Source organism: Nannobrachium achirus (genome assembly GCF_963921795.1).
Source record: "Nannobrachium achirus genome assembly, chromosome: 10".
NCBI classification, from domain to species: Eukaryota; Metazoa; Chordata; class Actinopteri; order Myctophiformes; family Myctophidae; genus Nannobrachium; species Nannobrachium achirus.
In genome coordinates, this window is record NC_137819.1 from 38,880,174 (window position 1) to 38,888,372 (window position 8,199).

The following is an 8,199-nucleotide window of genomic DNA, read 5'->3' on the forward strand; positions in this document are numbered from 1 at the left end:
AAGTACCGAGTTTTCCAGTTAACTGCCTAAAAACCCTCCAACTTTTGTTTTGGCCACTGGATGGGGCCATTGAAACATTTTCCTTGCCTCTAAGGCCTGATTTACACTGCAGCCAAATCCAGCCTGAATCAGATCTGTGTCACATCCAGAGTGGAATCTGATTGGTTTCATATGACCATGTGACCATTTATACCAATCAGATTCCAGTCTGGATGTGACACAGATCTGATTCAGGCTGGATTTGGCTGCAGTGTAAGATTCCATTCATATTTCCAAACTTTTTTCTTTTTTGAAAATGTTCGAAAGTGTTCGCCTATATGACATTCCCAAAATAGGAATGGTTTCTTTGAAAAATAAAAGGCTTACCTTTTCAACAAAACTGTACAGTGATACAAATTTGTGTTGCAAAGGAATATGAATGAAATCATATTTTCTTGTTGCAGGAATGACTGTGCCTTTTTTGCGCAATGAATCTTTTTTCTTAATTCTTTTTTCTTCCCACACTGAAACCAAGAATGCATTTTTAATAACTATTCATAACATCACATTTTCCTGTTGGGTTCTCTCTTGTGGCTTGTTGTACGTGGTCCAGGAACGACACCTAGTTCACATTCTGGCAGTGGTGGAAAAGTACTAACATTTTTTACTTAAGTAAAAGTATTAATACTGCAATGTAGAAACCCTCTTTACAATTAAAAGTCTGTTAATCGAAATTTACTTGAATAAAAGAAAGGTCCAAAAGCCTTGGTATCAAAATATACTAATACTCATTATGCAGAATGTCCCATTTCACAAGTTTTCAATGCTATGCGACGCATTGTGAGCTTAGATCAGTTATTTTCAAATGTCCGAAATGTATATAGAGATGTATGTTTTGTGATGATAATCAAAATCTCCAAAATAACCAATAACTTGTTTTCAAATAATTGTAGTGGAGTAAAAGTACAATATTTGCCTCTGAGATGTAGGCTTGTGGAGTAGAAGGAAATACTGAAAATTGGAAATACTCAACTAAAGTAAAAAAATATATATATATCAAAATTGTACTTAAGTACAGTACTTAAATACTTTCCAAATGCTACTTTCCCCCATGTGCACCACTCTCTCCTCCTGTTCTCCCCTCTCCTCCAACTGTACACCTCAGTCTTATCTATGTCTTTGATTGATTGAATACTTTACAAGCATTTTGATGAAAAAGGGTACAGGAAAGTAAGCTCAATACAAGGTCTGCTATAGAGGATTTAAACCTCTGCTTGTTTCCATTGCCGTCTTTTGTACTCAATTCATCAAAATAAAATGTAAAATGTCCTCTGTCTATCCCACCTTCTTTATTAAGTCTTAGGCATGGCATAAATATTCATTTGAAAAGCAACCATTGACTACAAATATTAGATAATATGTAACATCACATATTTCTCTGATTTCATTATCTTTATCAAGATAGAACTACATACAGTGGTCTGAGGCTTCTCAGTTCTCACAAGAGTGAGAGGTTTGAAAATGTGGGTTGTGTGTGGGCAATGAGGAAGTAAAAGTTGAAATGCTGTGTCTTATGCTGCTGGTTGCGGTCATAGGCCTCATCGTGCACTATGAGTGTTCTAATACACAGAACTACCACTCCACTGCTATTTTGTAGCGCACGATGGCTGGCTGGCTGGCTGGCTGGCTGGCTGGCAGGCTGGCTGGCAGGCAGGCAGGCAGGCAGGCAGGCAGGCAGCAGGCAGCAGGCAGGCGCGCGCGCACGCACGCACACGCGCACGCACACACACACACACACACACACACACACACACACACACACACACACACACACACACACACACACACATAGGCGATTCTAGCCTCTTCCAGCAGGGGGTGCACGACCTCTATTACCTCATGCACGCGCGCGCAGCGGCGTGCACGACGTTCGCGTGCGTGCACGCGAAAAAAATTGCGGATATTAGCGGTTTTGTAATGTTGTTTTAGCGGATTTCTGCAGTTAATTTTGTACCCAAATGTAACACAATATAAACAAAAAAAAGTGTAAAACAGGTGCTTCTTTTTCTAGACACCATGGGCCTCATTCATCAAGCACTTAAGACCAAAAATACGATAATATTTTGTTCTTACTGGCATTTAGGATGATTCTCAAGTTGGGGGTCAAATTCATCATTGTATTTTGGTCTTGGATTTGTGCTGGAAATACGATGGAAAATACACCACCTCCGACCATGGTGTAAATCTTTGCTTATATTTAGGATGCTTTTTTCGGTCTGGAAATAAGCCATCAGCCCACGGTGCATATTTAGAATGCTTTTTTCTTCATGCAAAATCAATTTTAAATTGTGCCAAACTTCAAATAAAATATGTATTAGTCCATTCTGCCCAACATGTGCCAACACATGTATTTAAAAAATAAAAGAATATGTCAATTGTCAAACAATTACATATTCATAGTCGTGGATTAGCTGTCACTGAGTTTGTAACCAAATGGACCCGCCGATGGGGGACCACTCATGCACCGCATGATGACTGCCCGCACTCGTCCATTTGGTTTCATTTTAAAGAGTTAAGGATCTATAAAGGCCCAAGGGTCTGTTTGGTTACCAACTCTCCTTCATTTAGCAGGAGACCACCAGACCACTTGTAACCCCCAGCACAGCACTGTGGTCCCTGGACCACTGGTTGAGACCCACTGCACTACCTAGGCCTACTGTATTTGCCACTAGCCTATATTCTTACCTCTGATGAAGAATAGCAGTGTTTTACTTTGTGGATATTTCCACATAATTTTTTTGTGTATTATTCCGTGATGGATTGAACCTTGTAAACCACTTTATTCTATTATAGTCTACATTAGAGCATTACGTTCAGCATCCATTTTGTAATCTGCGGGATCAGAACAGTTTTAATTCATATCCTATGTTGTCAATGTGATGCCGATATGTTTTTCTTTCCTTTTTTTCCTTTGTTTTTTGACGAGACAAGTTGAAGTTTTTATATGCAGCAAGTCCAAGTTCAAGTTCCTCTGATGGCGAGAAGGTGGGGGGTGTCGCAACCCTCCACTGATTAGGCTTTAATTTATAATAGACTAGGCTATACTGTTGGCCTATTGATCACATCAACACATAACGCTACACACAAAAGCAAAATAACTCTTACCTTCGGTCTGATAAGAATACATGTGGCTTTACAGGACAGTGTTGAAATATTAATTTAAAAAAAGAATTTCCCCTCAGTATATACATATAGGATAAATAATCAATAAAGCTCGCGACCTGGTCTGGTCCATATCGGAAAGCAGCCGTGTCACAGCTCATACTGTATATTCCTTCAACATTATCTTTTTGGCAATGTTCAGTAGAAAAGGATTATAATATCCATCCCATGTTTATTATTTTGTGATTGAGGACTAATCGTAGCCTTGTAAATGTGCCGATCTATAGAGAAGAAAAATAGGCAGCCTATTCTTTTTTTTTTCTCTCTCTTTTTTATTCTTTTTCTTTTTTTTTTGACAAGACACAATTAAGTTCAACAGCATAGCCAAGTTTAAGTTGTGATTCATTTCTAGTAGCCTATAGTGTGAATGGGTTCCCAGAGCAGAAAGTGCTTAGTCATGCTCTCTCTACCATATATGGTCCTGCCGTAAGTACTATGGAAGCTGCTCTCTCGTTTTTACCCTTGTTTTTGCACTTAAATTTACGTCCAAATTCATCATGTCATACACCTGTGGATAAGCACAAAATGGGATATACACACTGCTTGATGAATTTGACTGATGTTTGGACTTACTGAAATTTAAGATGAAATTTAAGGAAAAAAATACACCCTATTTACGACCATATTGATGAATGAGGCCCCATATGTCTATCTATAGGATTTATTTACTTATTTTGCAGACAGAGGCAGCACAGCCAGGACATATAAAGCCAAACATCAAGTTAATCATCATTCATCAAGCAATCAAGCAGTCATTTACATTGGTGGTGTGGCACAACCACACCACCAAAGATCCATAACCAGCAGCTACCAATATTTACAAGCAAGTGAAGCAAGCATGCGCGCTCGCTCGCGCGCGCACACACACACACACACACACACACACACACACACACACACACACACACACACACACACACACACACACGGAGGAGAAGAAAACAGGCTGGCTAACTCCACAGTGAACAGATAGTTAAATAAAGCCATGTCTTACCTTAAGAAAATGACAAGAAAATATCCAATGTTATATTGAGGTGCCCAGAAGAAAGTGTTATTCCTTGGAGGCACAGAACACATCGTGTAATCCAGCCTCGTTGAGCAGCGCCGAAAACTTTAGTTCACGTATGGTAAATGTAAAAGCTATCCACATGTCCTATGGATGTCTGTAGTTAACCCCAGGTAGCATATTCCACTGTGAAACAACTGTTTAATTCTGTTATTTAGATAAATCTGCAGGTGTCATCATCTGCCGTTTGTTTTTCAGCTGTGCTGTCAGAGACGTTCAGACAGTCACTGTGATTGGTTGAGAAACCAGTAGCCCTATTACCTCCCGCCCCCCATTTGCTGTGATTGGTTTAGAAGTCATGCTATGGGTGCTTCAAAGGGTCAAAAAAGGCGAATTTGAGATGTTCTTCTTCTAAATCATATTGCGTGTTTATTATGATCAAAAAAATCAAAATGGCCGCCTGGCGGCCAGGGGGTGCACGTGCACCCTAGGACACCCCTTAAAATCGCCTATGCACACACACACACACACACACACACACACACACACACACACACAAACATAGGCCTGGCACTGCAGCACAATCATGCAGATACAGAACCACATGAATGCATTATTTGAGCTGAGACGTTTAGAAATTCCTGTCTCTGTCTGTCTGTCTGTCTGTCTGTCTGTCTGTCTGTCTGTCTGTCTGTCTGTCTGTCTGTGTCTGTCTGTCTGTTAGAGATTGTCCGTTAGAGATTGATTTAAAAATGTAAAATGGGAAATTAATTCAGACCCAATACTATGAAGTACCGAGTTTTCCAGTTAACTGCCTAAAAACCCTCCAACTTTTCTTTTGGCCACTGGATGGGGCCATTGAGACATTTTCCTTGCCTCTAAGGCCTGATTTACACTGCAGCCAAATCCAGCCTGAATCAGATCTGTGTCACATCCAGAGTGGAATCTGATTGGTTTCATATGACCATGTGACCATTTATACCAATCAGATTCCAGTCTGGATGTGACACAGATCTGATTCAGGCTGGATTTGGCTGCAGTGTAAGATTCCATTCATATTTCCAAACTTTTTTTTTTTTTTTTTTTAATTTAATAGTATTGTACGAGGCTAATCCATTCAATGAAATGGAAGTGTTTACTGGATGTGGGGAAATATAACAACATTTGAGTTTGGGAAACACTCTTATAAACTTCCATTCAATAGCCTACAATCATTGGCATAAATTAGAAATGAAATAAACATTGTCTGTGCCTGTGGTAAAATAAAGTAGACCTAGTAGGCCCCATGCACACACACGCACGCGCGCGCAGGCAGGCAGGCGCAGGAGAGCAGAACCAGAGAACTCCCCTGACGGATTCGCGCCACTTTTCTAAATATCTTCTGACTGACTCCTGACTTGCTCACGCGACTGCAACTTGAGAGAGCTGTCATTCAGCTTCAAGAGGCGGAGGTTTGTTTTCTTTAAGCCTCTTAAGCTACATTAGTATTTGAGGCAGCCAGAATCCGTTTTTTGTGTTTCACTTCACGTCACACCCACTAAATAGGTCTGACCGCAGGTGCTGAGTCATGCTTTAAAGACCTAGGCCTATTGTGGAGCAAATTAGGAAGAACATTGTTATTAATGTCTTGATAAAGGATTTAATTAGGATATAACGATAATGTTTGGTGTCCGCTCTGTCAGGTGTGTGTGTGTGTGTGTGAGTGTGTGTGTGTGTGTGTGTGTGTGTGTGTGTTTGTGAAGACTGAGAGAGAGAGAGAGAGAGAGAGAGAGAAAGAGAGAGAGACATGAACTTGGCTGTTGATGATATATAGGCTACCCTACCGCTACTTCAAGCCTACATAAATTCTCTCATTAGCCTAAAATCATTAGTGAAGTTGGCATCAGCCGTGTAGGGCATGCACCAATAAGCCTACATCGTCTTACAACGAGGTACGTTGAAAATAGAAAATCTACAAGCTCAGAATGGGCCTTGTTTGTAGGCTATGACATCGTTTTTATGTAGCCTATATGACCACCTTTTCATGACCACGTCATGTCATCTATGGTGTGTGTGTGTGTGTGTGTGTGTGTGTGTGTGTGTGTGTGTGTGTGTGTGTGTGTGTGTGTGTGTGTGTGTGTGTGTGTGTGTGTGTGTGTATAGGGTTAGGGTTAGGGTTAGTGTATAGCCTACCGGTGTATATATATTTTGCACTTATAGCAATAATTTTCCTATCAGAATCCACAGAATTTAGAAAACAACCAGAAAATAATCTCTAATCTAACCTAAACCCCAGGTTTAGGTTATAGATGCCAGATCTTTTGGCCTACTAATACAATCTCCCACAATGAACAGCACAGGGAGCTGGAGCATCACCAAGGAGATTACACACACAGGTGCCTGAGATGGCTGTAAGAAATGTGCTGAGGATGGAGCCCCCCCCCCCCCCAAGAAGCAAAGATTTTAGTTTAAAATGTTCGATTTAAAAAATATATGTACTCAAAGATTTGTACAGTACATTGTCACAATTTTCTCCAAAATAGCAGATCTACAAGCTTGCAGCGCGCTACAAAGTGACGCTCTGTGAGCTTGTAAAACTGCTAATTTTTGAATAGTCCTCCAGACGCTAAAATCTAAAATGAGAGAGATGCATGCTTTCCTGGTTTTAAAGGGGTTAAGAAGATGGACACTATACCAGGCGACAGAAACTCTGGGAGGCATAAAACCCACCTGGCGCAGAACATGTGACACACGACGAGCTGGAACAGATGAACCTGTCATGGGGAGAGGAGCAACGTGCTCACCCAATGCAATGGAGAGCGCTCGTTGAAGCCTTATGACCCATAGGGGGCGAAGAGGAGTGAATAAGTAAGTACCTTCTTGAAGCCTCATGATTTCGATTAGAATGCATCCATCCTTGTGGCGCTCGGGTGGCGCAGTGTTAAAGTTCCTGCCCACCACCATGGAGGTTGTTGGTTCGAATCAGACCGTGGTGGAGCCGGCTTTGTCGGGCGTCTACTACGAAAACACAATTGGCCCGTGTTCGGGGGAGGGAAACCAGCCCGGGTAGGGTGATAAATTATCATTGCACATACTCTTAGGGGCTGGGGCCGCACCTGTCAGTGGGGAGTGTTGGGCGGGAGGAGCAGGAATGAAGGCCCTACAGTATGTCCTCCTGGTGGGGCTCCTCAGTGGTGGTAGTGTTGAGCCAGTAAGATGTAACAGCAGTGACAACAGAAATATGTGTGGGATGGGGAGGAATCAATTGTCATAAATGACTAAATTGGGGAGAAAGGGGGGTAAAATATTATTAGCTACCCTATTCTTTTTTTTTTTTAAGAATTCATCCATCTATCTCTCTCTTTCTCTCGCTTATTCTCTCATAGTGACTACTGGATGAGGCTGTAATAGAGCTTTAATATCATATAAATGTTCCAAAATCAAATGGAGATGTTATCGTCTATTGTGTGAGGTTAGTCAGGGACTTTGAACAGTCTATCCACAATGAGACACTAGGTCTTGACTTTGATGAATTATTGATTTTGAAAAGAGGGTAAGAGTTGTTATTATGCCTTAGTTTGTGCCTGGCTTACAGTACAGTTGGCTTGCTATGTACCACAGAAAAAAAATATTCTTTGATACAGTATTGAAAAAAGTGTAAGAGTGTTGTTTAAAAAAAGAACAGGATTTGACATAAGAATTGATAAGTTTACACTATTCTGTCATTTGCTATTTGCTACTGTATAGAGACAAAAAGGTTTGGAACCCCTGTTCTACTGTATATCTCTGTACCTTGGCTCACAGGCAGCCTCATCCGTTACCCCAACTGACAAGGGCCATATGGCACGTAAGGCCATCGTGGCGTGCACGCGCGTGTGCGTGTGCACGTCGGGTGCTGGGAGGAGCCGAGGCCAAGGTAGAACGCTGCACATGTGGTGTCTATCTCTGCTTTGATCAGGCCAGGCTCCCTGGAGGAAATCATCTCATTATCCAGACAGCCTAACTGACCCACA